The sequence below is a fragment of the Mytilus californianus genome, unplaced genomic scaffold, assembly GCF_021869535.1.
Source record: "Mytilus californianus isolate M0D057914Y unplaced genomic scaffold, xbMytCali1.0.p SCAF_15, whole genome shotgun sequence".
In the NCBI taxonomy this organism is placed as follows: Eukaryota; Metazoa; Mollusca; class Bivalvia; order Mytilida; family Mytilidae; genus Mytilus; species Mytilus californianus.
Genome location: NW_026262637.1, coordinates 23,522,045 through 23,543,711, shown reverse-complemented (window position 1 = coordinate 23,543,711; position 21,667 = coordinate 23,522,045). Strand labels below are relative to the sequence as shown.

Sequence of the window (21,667 nt, the reverse complement as noted above, 5' to 3'; positions counted from 1 at the left end):
TGACGATTTAAAAACTAAATTGATGACAAATGAAGATTTCAACTTACCAGCAGTAACATTCCCTTTGCCCCATATCGTATAGCGGTTATTTATCTCTATTGATTCGTTACGCTCGTGCATGTTCACACTCTATGGACTTCAATAGCGGAGGTGTGCTCCGTACAAAAAAAATATGCGCAAACAGAGTTATGAGGTAGGACGACTGAAATCGACACAACATAATTTTTTTTAAGTTATCATCACGAATTGGTTTACCGATACGATATGGCTTTGTCTCAACTCAATAGTCATGTTTTCGTAGTCTTAGATCTTTTGATACCAAAATAGTCCTCTAATCTGTAATTTTACCGCGCGTATCCTTTTCCTGATTGTGAAATTTTGACTGAGCTTGGATTTGCATGGCGGGTGATACATGCATCGCAGGAATCGCTTACCCCGTCGACTCTTACCCATCGACGCACCCGGTCTCGCTCCTTTTGGAGTTGATGCGATTCCCTCAGTTTGTGTTTGTTACCTTGGTTTGTCTTCTTAATCATTTATCAGTTTTGAACATTGGTGAATTACTGTTGCTTCATTTCAAAGTCCTCTCTTTTGACGAAAGTTTATGTTTTGAGTTTGTTGCGGCAAATTAAAGTGTACAAGTTCTACCTTGTAAGAAATCGGAGAAATGGATTCAACAAAAAAGATACATTTTAAAGGTCTTCCTAGAAATTTTCAAACTGTTCTTCTTAATTCTTCGTACTTGTTGAAAGAACAGATTTTAAAAGGGGGCCCATGCGTGACATGGATTTTGTCTTTTCTACAATTTTTTGTAGCACATCTAAGGGAACAACCATTTAACTTCAAGGGGGGGGGGGGGTTAGTTTTTTTTTCTGAGTCAGAAAATTTTTATTTAGTTTTTCGACGCTATCAATCAAATTTAACACTAGAAGGTATTGGAAAAATCTGGATTCAGAATATTTTTTTCTGTCATCTGCTTGACCAGAATATTTTTTTTCCATCAAATTGGGGATTAGAATATTTTTTAGGAAAAAACCATAACCCCCACCCCTTGAAGTTAAATGGTCGTTCCCTAAAAACTGTTAGATTATTTTGCTGAAAAGTCACAAGAAGAATTAAAGTTTGCCCTAACTTTTTTTTCATTTGATTTAAGCAACTGATAGGTGTTTCAAATAACAACCACTAGGTCATGCGATTTTTCAATGAAATAAACAAACAAGACATAAAAATTTGAACAGAATATAACCCCATAATATACGTCAACAATATAAATACAGAAGGATTTATTTTCTTAGTTTTCCTCCATCAGGAACGTTCAAAACTACAAATGTGACAGCCGGGAATGAATGAATACGTAGAAACGTTAGAGCGGAACATAACTGGAAATCAAGCAATTCTTTTAAGATAGCTATTATAGACTACCTCGCCCGGCATTAAGCGTTTAATACATCTATTATTCTCCTTGGCAAAGCACCACAAGACATTTAAACACATTTCAGAGTGAGAAATCCGTTCCTATATTTGAAAAGAAAAAGCCGACACAATTCCAATTTCTTTAAGGATATACACCTCTGAGGAGCCAAAAATTTCTAGAATTAAACTTTTTTTCTTAACCTGATTTTTGGGTTTATATGACTGTGAAAAAATAATTGGTGAAGAAAAAATCATATGATGGTGCATTTCTTTTTTTGCTACGGCCCTTTGAAAGTACCCAATTTTGATGATTTTCCCATTTTTCATCAATTTTTTCCTATTTTTTGGGCAATTATCGTGAAAAAAATCACAGTTCCACAATTAAACTTTCTTCCATACTATGAATAAAGATGAAGTGGACCAATCTAAATAAATTTAACTTAAAAAAAACTATAGGTAGGTGTTAATATAAGAAAGTTTTATCATATTTTGATGCTTTTTGTGTCAAATTAACCATGCTGTCAATTTTGTAAATTTGTGATTTTTCTATGTTTTAAGAACAAAATGCATATTATTTCAACTTCTTTGTTATAAATGATTGAAAAAATACATATCTAAGAAATTTGAAAAGAAAAAAGTGATATGGGATGTACATGTTTCTGGTAAAAGCATTTCTTGTACCCTTCACCCATTTTCTCAAAATTTTGGCTAAAAAGACTGACTTGATTGGTAATAAAATTTGAAAAATGGATTACTCAAAAACTACTCATTGTAAATACGCAATTTTTTCACAGAGTTAAGTTTGATTATAATATTTTTTAAATTCATTGATATTTTCCACTTGTATCACATGTTTTGGAAATAATTCCAGAACGAGATTTCAACGAGACTGTAACGTCAGAAGAATACATCCTTAAACGAAGTTTAGTTTAGTAGAGATTAAAAGCACATGCAATACAAATACACTACGTTCAATATGAGATACATTTGGAAACCAATTAAAAAAAGAGGTCAATAAAACGTTTATTTTTTATTAGTTTACTGCCTCACTGATGTATACCCCACACCTATTCTAATTCATAAAATATCTCCATAATATAATCTTCCATAGTCGTTAATAAACACTTTTTGATAAAATTATTATACTATTGTATAAGCCTTTATCGTTGATAAGTTTTAACATATTGAAAAATTCATTTAAATGCAATTATGAACATATACGTTTCTTTGTAATGCCCGAGCTTTCTTGCACGGCCAGACATCCAATCTCAATAATTATACTCTGAATATCTAAAAAAATCTATTTCAAGTGTCATTTGTACTCGGAGCATGCTCGAGTCACCTTCTAATATGTATAAACCAGCATAGAGAACGAGAAACATAGTTAATATCAAGTTGTTATGACTTTTTGTATCTTATTGGTATTCTTTATTTTCGAATGTATATGTATGCAATATAACAAAAATGAATGGTGTTACCTACTTTCCCATTTTGACTTGCATAGTTTGAAAATGCCTGTACCAGCGAAGTCGTCAAAATCACTTTCTCAAAAAACATGATTTCATACCTGTAGGTAGGTGAAGGTCATTTATTTCTTTCAACCACTGAGTCAATTCCACTGCTGTTGAAGATTTCCTCCTCGAGGGTATCACCAACCTAGCAGTCAGCACTTCTGTGTTGACACGAATTGTCATTGTTATGGTCATAATAATATTTTGAGAAGTGGTGCCCTCTACAAACGGAATTAACGCAGGAGGGTTCTTAAAATGCAAAAGATTTTTCAGATATTTAATCAGTCACTAAAATTTTCAACGATATCCAAACGTTCTACTTTCGACACCACTTTTCATCATTCTACATTCTACATTCTAGGTCATTCAAAATTCTGAACCATTTTTCCTCGTTCTACACTGGGAGGTCGTATTCATCATTCATAAAACAATATTTCTTCCACCAGAATGACAATTTTGTTTACAATCTAAAAATTTATTATAACAGTAATATTTAAACCCCGATGACTTCAATAACAAATAAACCGAAATAGAAAAAAAAAAGGAAAATACTGGAGAGTTTAATTGAGAGCATATTGGTAATCTTTTTTTATATAAGTTAGATGTTATTGATATTTGAGGGGGTAGGACCTTTATCGGGACTCCGGGATCGGGTGTTTTTAAGCTCGGGATTTCGGGATTGATCCTTTCGGGATCCGAGAATTCTTTTTTCGAATTTCGGGATGTCGGGATTTAAATTTTTTTAAATTGGGGACCTCGGGATTCCATGTTTTTAAGCCCGGGATTTCGGGATCAGCACCCCTCCTACCCTCCTCATATTAGGTAATCTGAACATGGCATCACTTCTAACCAACTTGTTCTTGTACACAAATGAATCAAAATTCTAAAAAGCCCTTCTAATATGGGGACGAAGTCCCCAATAACAGTAGAACAATCAATAAAAAAAAAGTAAAAAAATAAAAATAAATCAATCTACTACGCAGCGATGTTAAGGCAATTTCGATAAGATTTTGTCAGGGGCAGATAACCCCGTAAGGACCTCATTATGTATTCATATATTCATTAATGGCGAAGATTCCGTAAGCTGCGTCTATCGATGAAACTGTATGAAATCAAATTACATACATGCCTGTTAACTAAAAACGGGTATCCGTATGATGTAATTTGTTTATCGAAACACGAATATTGTATGTTTGTGCTTTAATTATTATGACAAACAGTTGCAATAGCTGTTTTTGTTGACGAGATTGTCGGCTTGTGGACCCCGCCTCCTTTTGCAGATTAACCAATCAGTAGACGATCGCCGTCAATTAGATGTTTGTAGTTTGCAGAATGGAAAGAACCTTGCAGCGAAAATTATTTTCACTTCTATGTGAAAATCTAACCAGAAAAGTAAGTGTGAGCCTCCAAATATGTATTATTTATGAAACATACTTTGCTTGTTTTGTTAATAATTCGCTTCAGAAATAAAAAAACTGTATACTTATAGATAAAAACGAGTTTAGTGTTGGCAAGCATGATATACACGTGGTCATGGTGGTCAAAACGGAACTAGACTGCAACAAATATCTGAAATTTGAATAATTTATCTCAACATTTACCCTGAAATTAGTTTCTAATTTTCGTTTAGCCATTCGGGGAAAGGGGGGGGGGGGGCGTTCCACCGTTCCCCTCTCTCCGGCACCCACATTGCTGGAGCCATGACCCATACTTTCAAAGCATGGAGCACTTAATTTGTAACACTGGGCACACAAACCTGCTCAAAAGGAAGCCTTGCAAGACATAATTATTTGGACTACCTTCTCCCCTCTTTCCAACTTCTACTCCCACCATTTAATCAGTGTGAAGTCCATACTATATTATTTTCTGCTTAGTGCTGTTGGTATTAACTTTGAATTTAAAAGGGCGGTAAGGGGTTAATTTTATGCAATGATTTCTATTTACCCAGTGTTTATATTTTATTTCACTTGTTTTCTTGTTTTGACGTTTGACCTCTTAATACATGTATCTAGTGTTTTGTTCGATGTGCGTGCTACATGTTTCCCCTTATTTATTTCCATGTTTCCTGTGGTACAATTTATTTCTCATGCTTGTCAAAAAAGTTTTGCAATTCTATTGAATATTTATAGTTCATGTACAAAAAAAAATGTATGTGATAAAGAACTTCAAATTTAAATGTACTAAAAATAATAATTTTTTGAAATCGGATGCAACTTAAGCTTTTAAGGAAGTTAAAAGGTGACAGCAACATGATTACATCTTTATGTCCATTAAAAATGACTGCAGAAGGCTGAGTATCTGGGTAATTATTTGGAAATATCCTGGACAGTGCGTCTTTCTCTGGAAAAAGCCTGTGCACCTTGAATAAATTATCTTATTATCTGTGAACCAGTATTTTTTAAATCATTACCAAGTCAGAAATATATATATAACCAATTGCAAGTTTATGTACTTAAATTGCTGGCTAAATAGAACAATTTTTAATACATAGTCAAAATAATATTATAATTTCTTGAAAGGCTTTGTTAATGATTAACTGGGACGCCTTCCTCATGTTCCTATGACAGTGATCGGGAAGGACGTGCGCCTTGCGCCAATTGCGCTTATCGACCAGAAATGACGCATAGAGTGACAAATGTAAGCGCCCGCGTGGCGCATGATATTTTTCACTTCGTTTTGAAACATTGAGATATCGTCAAATGGATTTCCGATCGTATTTCGTGCCGCCATGTGCGAGTACACAACTGTGTAGTGTTTACTCCAATGATAGGAGCACCTATATATTTTTGGGACGGTCGGGTGTTATCCCATGGTAATAATAGCAACATGCGGTATGACTGATTACCCAAAAAAACGTAATTAACCATCATTCATGATATAATTTTTTATAAACAACCTTAAATTTGTGAAAATTGGCTAGTACAGGCGAGAATTCTTCTGTAATTATAATCTTTTAAGTAAGCTTGCTATTATTTCGATTGAAAAACCCAAAATCCTTTTATGAATAGTATAGTATTTGTCTCCATAAAAGGGGCTTAACTGTCCTTGTCATTTTTTTTGGTTTTTTGCTCGTTTTGACATTTTGTAAACTATGATGCCTTCAGCGAATTGTTGTTGTGTCTTATCAATTAACGTTGCTCTCTACTGTTATTATTGTCATCGTGATGAAGTAATAATAATACAAGTGCAGAGGAAATGCCAGAAACTTCCTCTAATACGGAACGTCTGGAATAAGTATGGTATCGACGAAGACCCAAATTCAATGTAAAAAAAAACATGAACATGAACAAGGGAACAGTACCAGTTTTAACATTGTAAATAAAGGTTATCGTAAATATTACCCGGTTTGGAAGAAGTTATTGTATATTCATTGAAATTGAAATTACAAAATCACAGGAACTATATCCATGATATTAATTAGAATCATACTTGTAAGTAAAGTGAAATATACACTTTTTAAAATTTTTTTTTAATTGTAAACGAATGGCCCACTCATTTGACAACATGGCCCATTAATTCTAAAAATGGCCCATTGAATTTATTTTTGGGGGGCCCTGGGCCCATAGAGAAAAAATCCTTCCAGATCACTGCTATGACCGTCATTATTAGGAAGGAATCGCAGCAAAAAATTGGAAGCTTTTCATGACACAATAATATTATTACTAATTAATATGTAGTTTGCTCATCAAGACTGCCCACTTTGACATAATCTTTTATATATATGTATGACTAAAGTGCGATGGACACGCTAAAGTGCAATGATCTACGCTAAAGTGCGATCAGATGACACGCTAAAGTGCGATGGTGTAACGGGAATGGGATTCAGGCGATGGTTTTTGTTTTTTGCTGTGTTCATATTAGTTTTTCGTTTATTGTATTGTTTCTAAATCATGATGTCGTTGTTATTCTCTTTTGAATTGTTTTACACAAGTCATTTCGTGATCCTGTATAGCTTTCTATGCGACGTAAGCCAAGGCTCCACATTGAAGGTCATAACGTTATTAGGTGCATACATCAACGATATTTGGTCTTTGGTGGATATTTGTTCGTTGACAATTACACCACATCTTCTTATCTGTTTTTATACGACCGCAAAAATTAAAAATTTTTTGGTCGTATATTGGTATGACGTTGGCGTCGTCGTCGTCTGGCGTTGTCCGAAGACACATTGGTTTTCGCACTCTAACTTTAGTTTAAGTAAATGGATCTCCATGAAATTTTACCATAAGGTTCAATACCACGAAAGGAAGGTTGGGATTGATTTTGGGGGATATGGTACCAACAGTTAAGGAATTAGGGGCCAAAAAGGGGCCAAAAATAAGCATTTTTGTAACTTCCAGACAATAACTTGTGTGTAAGTGTATGGATCTCTCTGACATTGTACCACAAGGTTCCATATCACTAAGGGAAGGCTGTAATTGATTTTGGGGGTAATTGCCTCAAAATTTTAGGAATAAGGGGCCAAAAAAAGGGGCAAAAAACAAGCATTTTTCTAGTTTCATGACAATAACTTGTGTGTAAGTGTTTGGATATTTCTGAAATTGTACTACAAGGTTCCATATCACAAAGGAAAAGCTGGAATTGAGTTTGGGGGTAATTGCCCGAAATGTTTAGGAATTGGGGGCCAAAAAGGGGCCAAAAATAAGCATTTTTCTAGTTTCCAGACAATAACTTGTGTTCAAGTGTATGGATCTCTCTGAAATTGTACTGCAAGGTACCATACCACAAAGGGAAGGCTGGGATTGAGTTTGGGGGTGATGAATCATAAGGGGGTTCAAAAAATTTTGGGGGGGGGATTTTTTTTCTTTTCTTTTTTTCCTTTTTTTTTCTTTTAAAATTTTCCATTTTAAGTTGGTTATTTCTAATTTATATTTAAAAGCAAATAATAATGATATGGTAGGAGATACACACCAAACAGGATGTGTAAATTATTATATAATAAGTATTGTGCAATAGCAAGAAATTTTCAATTGCACAGTATTGCACAATAGCAAGAAATCTTCAATTGCACAGTATTGCGCAATAGCAAGAAATCTTCAATTGCACAGTATTGCGCAATAGCAAGAAATATCCAATAGCACAATATTGCGCAATAGCAAGAAATTGTCAATTGTACAGTATTGCGCAATAGCAAGAAATATTCAATTGCACAGTATTGTGCAAAAGAAGATACTTCGTATAAATTGCTTATTTCTTGATCAATTTCAATGGGGTTTTATTCTTGAATTCTTGGGGTTCTTTAATATGCTGAATCTAACTGTGTATTAAGTTTTTGGATTTTGGGACCCGTTTTTTAATTGGTCCACATTGAGGTCCAAAGGGTCCAAAATTTAACTTTGTTTGATTTCATCAAAAATTGAATTATTGGGGTTCTTTGATATGCCGAATCTAACCGTGTATTTAGATTCTTAATTTTTGGTTCCGTTTTCAAATTGGTCTACATTAAGGTCCAAAGGGTCCAAAATTAAACTTAGTTTGATTTTAACAAAAATTGAATTTTTAGGGTTCTTTGATATGCTGAATCTAAACATGTATTTAGATTTTTGATTATGGGCCCAGTTTTCAAGTTGGTCCAAATCGGGGTTCAAAATTAAACTTTATTTGATTTCAACAAAAATTGAATATATGGGGTGTTTTGATATGCTGAATCTAACCATGTATTTAGATTTTTGATTTTTGGGCCCCGTTATCAACTTTGTCCACATTGAGGTCAAAAGGGTCCAAAATTAAACTTTGTTTGATTTCATCAAAAATTGAATTCTTGGGGTTCTTTGATATGCTGAATCTAACCATGTATTTAGATTTTGGATATTGGACCATAATAGGTGAATGTCCAATTTAAAATTTTTAAGTTCTTAGACCACATTCATTCTGTGTCAGAAACCTATGCTGTGTCAAATATTTAATCACAATCCAAATTCAGAGCTGTATCAAGCTTGAATGTTGTGTCCATACTTGCCCCAACTGTTCAGGGTTCGACCTCTGCGGTCGTATCAAGCTGCGCCCTGCGGAGCATTTTATTTTGTTTATTGTTTATTTTGTATATTAATCAGTCCGTTATCTTTCTCGTTTGAATTGTTATACACTGGTCGTTTTGATACTCTTTGGTCGTTAGAGAATACTATCTGCGGGGTTAGTCATACGGTATTCTATAGTTAATTACATTAATGAGTTAGCATTGGATAGCGACTTGTCGCATTGGCAATCATATTATGATACTACACCTCTGGTCATTATGTTACTGTCTTGTTGACGAGTATCCATCTCTTTTACAGACATGACGAACCATATTTTAAAAAATTGTTTTTACAAAATAATTCAATTAGAAAGTTAAAAAGTAGCTTTTATTTCACGCAAGTAAAAAATTGAAAACAAAACGTTTAATAATTTCATGCGTCCGAAGCGCTTTTCTGGATTTACCTTCATCAGGAACGCTCAAAGCCAAACATTTGAAATCCGAGGATGTATAAGTACCAAAACAGTTGAAGAGCTATATGCTTTTCCAGTAAATGACATAAATACTTTGACACTTGGTGTATTTTGCCATTTTCTCTCTCTTTTATGATATACACCTTCCCCTTACTAACGTCAGTTTCAGTCTTTGTTTATGAAAAGTTATTTTTTTTCCAGTATACTGACAGAATCATTTTTTCCCCGCCGACACAGCGTTTGTTTGTACAAACGGCTTGTAGCGTCATAATACGATTTAACGTTGCAAACGTTAATACTTTCGCGAACAAACGCACTTAATCGTATCGCGGCATCAGACTTTAGCGTGTTCCATTAAATAGCACAGACTATCGCACTTTAGCGTATCAAACCATCTCACTTTTGCGTGACCATCGCATTTCAGCGTCCCCATCTCACTTTAGAGTCCTACATATATATATAAGTAAAACAGTATTTAAATTGAAGAGAACACTGCATGCATCATCGTTCTAAAAATAGAGTATTACATAAAATATCTGAACTGTATCCCTGTTGGCAGGAATTAAATCCATTACTCGAAGATATATCCCCGGTAAACAGAAGGGACCCATTTATAAAATTTTCTTTGGGAGAGCACTAGTCAGAGAGGCAGAAAAAAGCCCCATTTGTAATAAAGTTGTTTATTCTGTGACAACAGACCAGTTTGTGGAATCACTAATGTACGCAAATCACATAATCAATTTATAAAAGGAAAAGGCCACAGCTCTGTAGGAACCCATAGATTAAGATGGGTCTCATATTCTTATTGCTCTGAAAGTAAGTCTCCCACCAACCGCTGAGAAAAAAAAATAACGACATGTACAAGTGTTATGCACCAACTAGCGTAACGGTTAAAATGAACCAGACACCATGAACACAAATTAAACAAAAATTGATAATCATAAATTAAATAACAGCTATCACACATATTTGAAAGAAATATATTTTTATTTGGAGCAATGCCTTGCTGATGAATCATTCAGATGATAACTCAAAACAGCTTTCACCAATCTTCCTGAAACTTTGGTGAATTGTTTAAATTTATTGACATAAGTTTCCTTTCCATTTCTATTAGATATTTTTGATACCTGGTTTTGGAGTATAGGGACTTTATTCATATTAACGGGTCGAAATGTAACGTAAGCTCCCTTACGATTTTTAATATATTTTAAATTTTACTTATTCCAGTTATGGGATTTTATTCATAAGAATTATTCATGAATTGTGCCACTGTGCGCAAGTTTTTTTTTTTAATTTTTAAAACCCCCACTTTTAGTCTTTAAAAAAGTGGGGGTGGGTATACTGTTTTACTTCTGTCTGTACATCCTCAAGCCAGTCAGTCCTTCCGTCCCATGAATATTTTTTGTTGCATCTTTCTCAGGAATATATTTTACTTATTCCAGTTACGGGATTTTATTCATAAGAATTATTCATGAATTGTGCCACTGTGCGCAAGTTTGTTTTTTTTAAATTTTTATACCCCACTTTTAGTCTTTAAAAAAGTGGGGGTGGGTATACTGTTTTACTTCTGTCTGTACATCCTCAAGTCAGTCAGTCCGTCTGTCCCATGAATATTTTTCTTTGCATCTTTCTCAGGAACATTACAAGGATTTCTGAAATTTGGTTTCAGGGTTTATATGTGTCAGCTATACCGTGTGATGCTTTTTCAGATTCATCACTCAACAACCTTTTACTTTAAGGGTATGGGGGTATATTAGTAGCTCACAGATTCACTTTTTTGTTTTAGATTTTTTTTTTGGGGGGGGGGCTGGCTTTTTTTTAGCACAGCTCTTTATTTAGCATAGGATGCAGCAATTCTAGAAATCCAAGAAAAAATAGGCATTTATATATCTATGGAGGAAATCCCGATATCAAATTAGGATTGTGTGGCAGACGTAATTTCTTTATTTTAAAAATTATATGAATCATTATACATCATGTACATATGTTTATGCTCCTTATTTTAAAAAAAGTACCTATATGTTATTAAATAATTACTTTCTCTTATTTTTTTTAGCTCCCCTGTCAATTACAAGATACAGTATGCCATTCCAGCTTTGATGAAATAAAGTAATGGTTTGATTTGGAGAGCTTTATTATTATAGACAGGTAAATTGTTTTATCCTGATATCAGCTAACTATTGTACAATGAGACAACTCTCCCCAAGAGTCCAAATGACACAGACCTTAACAACTATGGGTCTTTGAATGGCCTTCTACAATGAGTAAAGCCCATTCTGCATATTTGGCTACTAAAGGCCCCAAAATCACAAATGTAAAACATTTCAAAGGAGAAAATTAATGGTCTAATTTATGTAATCAAAAATGAATGAAAAAGAAATATGTAACACAGCAACAAACGACAACCACTGAATTCCAGGAACATACATTGTACATACAGAATGTGGATGGGTTAAACATGTTAGTGAGCCTGGCTTTTCTTCCTGTTTTATAATTTGTGCAAATAAATTTCTGTTCTTACATCATGTACATTGTAAGAATATTGTATGATGTAAACTCAGAAATTATTGCAATGTTTTTATGAGGCAACTTTGAATATCGCAATAAAAGGAACTCACATTCCGAAATCTATACATATAACTGTACAAGTATGCAGATTTTTCTGAAATCGCAATTATAAATCTCACATTTTTGTCCATTCTTCAAAAATTGCAAAAATAAATGTACCCAATAATCATGATAATTTCTTAATTTAATCAATGTTAATGAAGTATCTGTACCAGCAATAAATTTATTTACACAGACATGACAGATATTAATACAATAATATACTGAACTTGCTAGCAAATTTTTTTTAGCTGTGGATTACTGATATTGATATTGAAGTATTCCTGTCTTAAAAGGAGATACAAAACAAAGTAAATTAACATAAATACATCAATTTAAATATTTATTACATAATACATCTTATAGGCACATCTGGGTTTTTGTCTCGCCTTGACGGAGTCAAAAAGCGAGACATAGGTATGCTGGCGACGGCGGCGACAACAATGTATTAGTTTGTGATTAGGTCTAGTTCATGGTGGTAGGTCAATGATATTTGGTATGCAGTTGTATTAGCATTGGCACATCTCATTCTATGGATATTGTTTAGCCATGTACCTTCAGTCATGGTTCATCGACTTTGAATATTTGCATAACTTACATGTTAAGGTATTGCTATTTTAATTTCAACATTTGCATTATCAAAATTACAAAAAGGCGAGACATATCTCTGTGATAAAAGTTTATTTTTCATTTAACTTTAAAGTTTTATAAAAGTACATGTAGTGCACCTTATTAAAATGTGTGTGGAAAATTAAATCCTTGTTCAAATGATGAATGAAGACATTATTGTTGTACGTTTGTTTTTTTTACATTGGCTAGAGGTATAGGGGGAGGGTTGAGATCTCAAAAAACATGTTTAACCACGCCGCATTTTTTGCGCCTGTCCCAAGTCAGGAGCCTCTGGCCTTTGTTAGTCTTGTATCATTTTTAATTTTAGTTTCTTGTGTATAATTTGGAGTTTAGTATGACGTCCATTATCACTGAACTAGTATACATATTTGTTTAGGGGCCAGCTGAAGGACGCCTCCGGGTGCAGGAGTTTCTCGCTGCATTGAAGACCCATTGGTGGCCTTCGGCTGTTGTCTGCTCTATGGTTGGGTTGTTGTCTCTTTGACACATTCCCCATTTCCATTCTCAATTTTTTTTATTAAATAAGGACAAGGAAATTATTTTGTTAGCATTTTAACAGTAACTTCTTGAAGAAATATGTTTGCGCTAACTTTTGATTACTTTTCACATGTTGAAAATTGCATTTAATATATTATATTTGCTTTTTCATATTTCAGGGATGATGACCTGCAGAAGAAAGTTCCTTATAACTCATCATGGCCATTACAGCAGATCTGATTAAAATTTGTTTAGAAAGCCACCAAATATGTCCATGAAAAGTAGAAAAAAGACAGCAATTCTATATAATGTACATATATGTACTAAGCAGAAGCATTGACCGTTTCAAGACCAAATGAATTGGAATTTAGTGTTTTGATGCTGAGAGACAGAGGAAAATTAACTAGACAATTTAGCTTCTTTTTCATCATCATGTATCACTGAAGTTGATGTTTACCATCTTAAAGAGCTTTTACCTCAGTTAAAATGAATTCTAAATACGGACAGTTTGGAGATTTGTGAATTTTCTTACAATTGGAGTTTCAAAAAAGGATTTCATTTAACAAAATTATATTTCATGGATGTAATTTGTCGTTTCTTTCATGAAATATTTGAAAAATCTGCAATACATTTGTATCTGACCAAGTGAGAGATCTAAAAATAGACATATGATATTCAGTTGAACTGTAAAGAAGGAGATATTCATTTATAAGACTTATATGAGTGTTTTGTTATTTTTATGGCAATTACGGGGAAAAAATAGCAATTGATTTAAACATTAATCCTACCTAGATATACATGAGATATACTATCATATACATGTAGGCATACAATTCACTGATGCACCACTAATGGAGTTACATGTAATTATAAAACTAAGAATATGACATATGATTGCCAATAAATTAACAACTCTTCATCAGAGAACAAATAGTCATATTATATATTGTCCACCAGCATGACCAGAGAACAAGAAGATCATATTATATCATGATTTATATTTCAATTTCATTTCATTTCATAACAGTTAACACAGAATAAAGGTATACAAAAAGTTTAGAAGCATAAAAAAGTGTTTTAATTGCAGTTGTTGTTCATCTTAAATTGACTTAGTCATATTGATGTTGGCCTTCAATGCTGAGCAAGACCTCTGTAACAGCCACAGAATGTTTGAACAAAAATATTATCTTTACTTATATATTTGTCTATACTTAGAAATCAGAATTTTTTTTTCATTTCTTGTCTAAATTAAAATAGGTTATACAATTGTATTTGTTTGGCAAAAAAAAATATAAATTTATTTAAATGATGGTATTATTTGTATCCAGGATTTTCTGAAACTGCAATAATTAATCTTGCATTTTTAATTGTCCTTACATTGTTCAATAATTAAAATTATCTTGGGAATAAACTTACTCAAAAAATTCTGACTCTTTTTGAAGGATATATAAACTTGGAAACTTGTGATGGAATATTTTCACAGTTTTAGAGATTCTTATATCTACCATGTTTAGCAAAAGATGTTGGGTATACATGTATGGCAATGAGACAGCATCCCCAAAACAGACAGAAATTGCTTTGTTCTCAGTTTGAAATTGCACACATATTTTTGTATTACAGCTAAAATTTGATATAAAAAAAGATGATCTGGTATAATTGCCAATGAAGTTTTGATTTACAATTAAGTAATTTTTTTACTATTGTGATTGGTTCAGGTAAATATTAACCACTGATTGTACCCTTGTCAATGATATTTGTAGGCAGTAGTTTTATAAGCATTTACACATCATTTTAATTTCCATGCTGACTAGTTTGTCCTGTCCGCTATGTCATGATTAATTCACCTGACACTTCCTGAAACTTTTGGATTGTGTATATATGTATTAATTGTGATTGAGTTAGTCATTTCTGTGTATTTATATTATATATGGTACATAGAATTTCTTTTATTCTGACAGAAAAGAAATACCATTCAGCATGTTCAGTTGCCTCCAATCTCAGCAGGTGATGGGAAATAAGTTTTCTGATTTTGACATGTTTGAGATGAACCTTTAAATATTATGGCACTTGATAATGAAAAAACAATTGATTGATTGTGCTGAATGTCATGTAAGCACTTTTGGCTGTCCATTTGTATTGGTGAACACTGTTAGGCAGGGATTTAATATGAAATGAGCAGCAGAAAAAAATAGGTCACTATTTCCAACTTGATGGTATAAAATTAAATGTAAACTATAAGGTTGAGAAATTGAGATAATATATATGACAAGGTTGTTGATTGAATCATAGGTACATGTACATGTATCTGAAACTAATTGGAAGTGGGTTTTTTATACAGATGCGATTAAAATTAGTCGTGTATATATATGCATCCGATATTTGTCGAACTGGTTATCGCTTTATGATATAGTGTAAGCATAAATAATGAGAGCTCAAGGTACATTTTTTTGAAGTATGGGGTACTCAATGTCGTAGCTTTTTTGTATAAAAAAAAGCAAGCCATACAAAATACTGGCCTGGTAACTGGTGAAAATTCATATTCATTCATAGGCAAAAAAATTACCCTACCCCACCAGAATAAAATTCAAAAAGACCTCCCAATCATGATTTACAAATTGATACCAGTCACACTTGAGATACAGGAGATATTCAACTAGTAAAATATGAATATTTATATGCAGGTAGGAGTTAATATTTATGATTTAAACATTGTCAATGACAAAGAGCAAACAAAAAAAATCATGAATTTTGGTATAAAGTTCTGTATGAAAATGCAACTTTTTTCATTAAAATTTTAATGGTTCCCAATATGCAAGCACTAGAAGAGACTTTATAGTATACTATTAATTATACAATGAACTTGCATTTGCAAAAATGAGAACTGCACTATGAACCCAGATGCGGATTCCGGATTTTGACAAAAAAGGGGGGGCTGCGTGTCCCCAACACTAATCGGAAGTTATGGACATATAAGAAGTGTATACATTAACCATAAATTGGTTGATACACAAGGGATCAGAGCCCACATGAATCCGCCTCTGCCATTTCAGCCATTTGCGGTGATATACACAAGAAGCGGAATGCAAGAAGATGTAAATATTCTATTTTATGAAAGTCCAGCCTGTCACAATGAAAATTCCCTGAAAAAAACCAATACTGAATAGGAAGCTTTAATAAATTAAGCAAGCAATAAGAGAATATTTGTTTATTCGCTCCAACATGACTTTATTATTATATGAAACGCTTCACGGTGAGTACAAAAAATACACTGAGTTTTTCCGTCAGCCGATCCGACTACTCCAGGGTCATTCAAACGTTTTTCTCTCGCATTTCAAGGCGATAATGTTACTTCATGCTAAATTAATTGAAAAGGGCAGGTGCAAGAGCTATACCAACCCACTTGATTCTGGTATTGGTAGAAAGGCCACATTTCAAATTTTTCAAAAAGTGCTGTGCCTAGTTATATAGCGTTCGTGTAAAAGATATTTCACAACCCGAAGTGCCAAAAAGTCAATAAATCGAAAAAATTCTCCACGTTTTATTGTTTTTTATTTACAACACCTCTATTAAAAACTAGGCACAGCACTTTTCCAGTAAAATAAGTTATCCTGATTACAGGGAGCCAAAAACTAGGGCGATCGGATTTCATCTTGCACCTGCCCTTTTGACTTTTTTAGGAAATATCCTTACTTTCAGTTTGAAGTCACGTGACACTAGTGTATTTATATTTTTCTAAAAATAAGTTTGGAATGTGATTCAGAATAGACCCTTTTCCCTCTGTTTACGCTTTTGACGTGCATTTTAACCTTTAAGCAAAGAAAACTAACTTTGAGTTCAATATGATTTTTGCTGTGTTTAAAAATGGGATATTTCTTGAAACGCCCTTAACGTCCCTGCGTAATGAACTCAAAATCGTTAACTTTTTATTTTCTAACTTTTTATTTTCCCGCATTTGCGCAAAAATCTCTTTCTTTCTTCCGGTCCCGTTTGTCACGAGACTTTGCGTAAAATACATATTTATCAGTCTAGTAAATTATAGGAAGGAGCACAATAACAATTTCAATTTAATAATTCTTTGATATGAAAAAAAAACGTTACCTGATGATAGCGTTTCTTTGTTTACATTGAAAATGACGTCATAAATAAAATCCCTAACAACAGGACCAACATCGGAAACGTTTCCGTATTTCCGTTTCCTTTTCAACAGATTCTGAAGATTAAATATGCTAATTTATACGGACTTCGTCCCCTTTCACAGGTAACACCTGCCTCATATTAGAAAAGTTCTCAAGTCCTTTAATCTTAATGTCAAGTTACATTGTTGTTGTTCTTCCACTCAATTAAATAAACCTTGAAATAAGGATACCACAAAGTAACTCTAAGATATGTGACATATGCAAATGTTGTGGTGCTCTGATTGTCAAATTCCCATTTCAGTAGCTAAATACCACATATTTAGCTTATAGCGTTTATGTAATTAAGTATTTAGGATATGTGAAGTCTTGTTCTCATAAGCAATTTCGCCTCAAGGAGATACTCAGTCTTTCCTGAAAATCACGTGGGCTCAAGATTATTCTGACTGTCTGACTGACAGACTAACTGACTCGTTCATCATTATACATTGCTTGATCGTAAGTGTTTCAGTTTTTCAATTCACAAGGAACTTTTCATATCTTTCATTATACCACAGTAATGCTCACGCGAATCTGACATTACAACGATTTTTGTCATTTTCTTTCTTTTAGATGTGACTTATGTAAAAACCCATCAAAGAAACAGGATGAACGTAACGTACACAACAGAAGATACGTTCTCAAGCAACGAACCTGGTTTCTTTCACTTTCTTGGCTTCCATTTAAAATGTTTTGTACTTCTTCTGTCGTCTCACGCTAGAGTGCTCACCCCGAGAGCGGAAAGTCCCATCTTTGAACAAAACATATCGCTGGAAATTCATGAAGGGCTTGTTTTCAGATTAATAAAATTCCTACATTTCTCAGGCTGGATCTCTGATGCTAACGAAAACAAACCTTCACGAAAAGTTTGCCCATCCACACTTTAAATCTACAAACCATCTCAATGCCATTTTGTGACAGATTTTATCTAAAGATAGTTTATATATGTAAGCCTCAAATCTATGTCCAGCCTCAAATCTATGTCCTTTCCGCAAATCTATGTCCTTTTTAATATTGCGTCATAGACGTTCCAAATTTATGTCCTTTATTGTCTCAAATCTGTCTTTTATTGTCTCAAATCTATGTCCTGTATTGTCTCAAATCTATGTCCTTTATTAACTCAAATTTATGGCCATTTTTGTCTCAAATTTATGTCCTTTATCGAAATTTAGAGACGTAAGACAGTTACATCGACGTCCCTATCACCCACAGAGTCAAGGACGCATAGAACGCTTCAATAGAACACTGACAGATTATTTTAGAAAAGAGATGTCAGTGGAAAAAGACTGACTGGCCTTCAAAATTGTCAGAATTTTATTACAACTACAACAACAGGGTACACAAATATATGTCCTTTGTGGTTGTTGAATGTTAATGTCAAGGTACACAATGGATTTAAAAAAATACATAGATTCGAAACTTGAATAGTTTCCCCAAAACAAAAAAATTGTTTAATAAGATAGTGACACAAAATGTCGTTGTTAAACACAATAAATTATACCATACACATTTTTATGTGGTATCTTTACATTGAAACATTGAACAAAACGTTTGTAAATAGGTGTATGTGTTTATAGCTTACGATACAGAATAGGTTTAATTCATTGTTGAAGGCCGTACATGTATCTTTAGTGGCTTGTAAACAGATGTCATTTTGTCTCAGGTTGTTTATTAACTTATATTTCGTATTTGTTATCAAGACGTAACGAATAAAGGGAAATATCGATAATTACTACAGAACAATTAATCACGGGATCAAGAAAAGCAAACAATTTGAAAATGTTGTAGTTTTACAATAAAATGTAAATCATACAATAATTACACACGCATGTAAAATTTTTAAGTACACACATGGAGAACACATCCCAACTTAACATTGAATTATGGGAAATGACTTAATAAAACAAAAATCCTATAAGGCCGTACTTTAATTGTTTACTTTTTACAGATTGTGACTTGGATGGAGAGTTATTAGACGGGCATAAATTTGAGCATGGCGAAACAAACTGGAAAAAGATTTTAAGAAAAGGACACAGATTTGAGGCCGTATCTTTTTTAGCGGACATAGATTAGCGATTGTAACTCATTATAATTCATTTAGTTTGTAGCAGCGAATCATGATACAAGTTATGTTAATTTTTTAAAAGTTGTTATCTATGAATGCATGATTGAAACTCATGAGTGAAAGTATCATTTACATGTAGCCCTCAAAAATAAACGCAAAAACTTCGGCCGATTAAATATTATTTATAACCGATTGATTTTGAACAAACAATAAACTGATGATTTGAATAATTTTAAATATTAATCAAAGATTTAAAAAAAATCATCAAAGATACCAGGCTTATATATAACTTGGTAGTCAGACGCGCATTTTGTCTTCATCAGAATCATCAGCGGCGCCTGAATAAAAAAAAAATGGAAAGCCAAATCAAATTCAAAGTTGAACAGAACTTATAACGAAAAATTCCGAAAAATTGTGCCAAATAAGGCAATGACAATCAATACCTTGGGGTAGAAAAACCATAGTGTTTTGAATATTTCAAGATTATATAAAGAGTGAATTTACAGAAAATGAACATATGAAGGATATTTCATGTCAGCAAAAAAAAGTGCTGACTACTGAACTGAAGACATAGTAGCTTAAATCATCTTATTTGAACTCTGTTTGATAGTTGCCTCATTGGCAATCATACCACATCTCCTTTTTTTGTACACAGTACTTGAAATACGTAACAAAGAATTATACACAGTCAGTATATAACCCCCTTCAACAAAATAAAATGGTGGGTTTAATTGTTATTTGTTAAGGTCTTTCTAAACGCTGGAAACGCTGAATAGACCTTATTGTTTTCCTAATGTTTTTTTTTTTCTTCCATATTTATTTTGACATGGCCTCCCCCTGTTTCTATTGAAGTTATCATGACCAAATTTGGACCGTCGATAGACCTCATCATGAAGTATTATCAGATATCCCTGTGTATGATTTCATCATCCCCTTAAAAAGTTATCTCCCTTTTATTGTTTTTTTTTTCAACACCCCCCTCGTTGTTTTTGAAGATTGGACAATAGATAGATCTCACCATGAAGTATTCCAGATGACCCTGCTTAGGATTTAATCGTCCTCTTTTAGAGTTATATCCCATGGAAATAATTTCTAGTATTTGCATACATCTTAAAAATTGTTACAGATAGAATCGATCTGAAAATGGCAACATGTACTGGAACAGATGGCAATGTTAATAAACATACACAATTTTTAACCTTATAAAAGTTATTTCCCTTGAAATATTATACACAATATTTGAAAAATTATATTTCGAGAACCGGAAGTAGAGAAATGGGACATTCACCAATTATCTTTTGTTCATGCGACATTTCATTTGCACACAAGGCCAAATGTCATAGAGTGCAAAAAGTACGCTAAAAATTTCAACTTTGAATGTTAAGAAAACGATTTAGAGATAGCTGCATACACACGTGTTTTAAATGTTCCTATCGAAGACCTTTTCATTTTATACATTAGACTTTAAAATGTCCGACTATCAGCTCAAAAGTTACGGCGAGATAACTCTTTAAAGTATATTTTTTGGTGTATATCTTGAAACGGTAACATATATCGACCTTCTTTAAACTGCAAAAACGATCAGTATTTTAAGACTTTCTATTTGAAGTCAATGACAAGGTGATGAGGAAATTTCACCTTGACCTTCAAAAGTTACTACAACCTTGACCTTGTGACCTTTTGAAAGGTCAAGTGGTTCTGAGTTGAATGGTGGTAGTTCCATGTCTCTACAACTTCCGGTTCTGAAGTTCGGTGTTGCATCATATATTTAATTATTCGTTGTGCTCTTAATGAGCTATGGAATGTGCAGTCCGGTTTACATTGACTTTGCAAGTTTCACAAGTTCTTTTTATAAAATTGATGTTGCATCTTTATTTGTGTAACTTCTAAATGAGCTCTTTTCAAAAATGACAATTTTGAACCCTTTCCATCATAAAGAGGAGGTTGGGGTTACAAAGTGCAAAAATGTAAACTTATAAGATAGTAAGGGTGTCGCATATCAAATGAAAGTCCATAAAGCGTACATTTCAAATATCAAATTTCTGTCCCCAAAAAATGGGTTGAAATTATCTTAGAAGGTAAGGTCGTTGTATATCAAATGAAAGGTCGCAATGTGTTCATTTTAAATATCATATTCCTGTCCCCCAAAAATGAGTTGGATGGTGTTATTAAGTGCAAAAAGTCAAATGCATATCAAATGAAATGTCATCAAGTCTACATTACAAATATCACACTTCCGATCTAGAAAATGAAGGTGGATAGGGTCATTAAGTGCGAAAAGTGAAATGATAAAGAAGGTATGCTTGTCGCATATCAAATAAAAGGTCGTAAAGAGTACATTACAAATATCAGACTTTAAAGGG

General features: G+C 33.2%; 1 long non-coding RNA gene across 1 annotated transcript; it reads left to right on the top strand.

Annotated features, from left to right (window-relative positions):
• Window positions 1-4,143: 4,143 nt before the first annotated feature.
• LOC127725705 (uncharacterized) lies at window positions 4,144-14,122 on the top strand. The gene is made up of 3 exons (XR_007993111.1): window positions 4,144-4,316; window positions 11,410-11,501; window positions 13,247-14,122. It is a non-coding gene; the product is annotated as an uncharacterized LOC127725705 (long non-coding RNA).
• The last annotated feature ends 7,545 nt before the right edge of the window (window positions 14,123-21,667 follow it).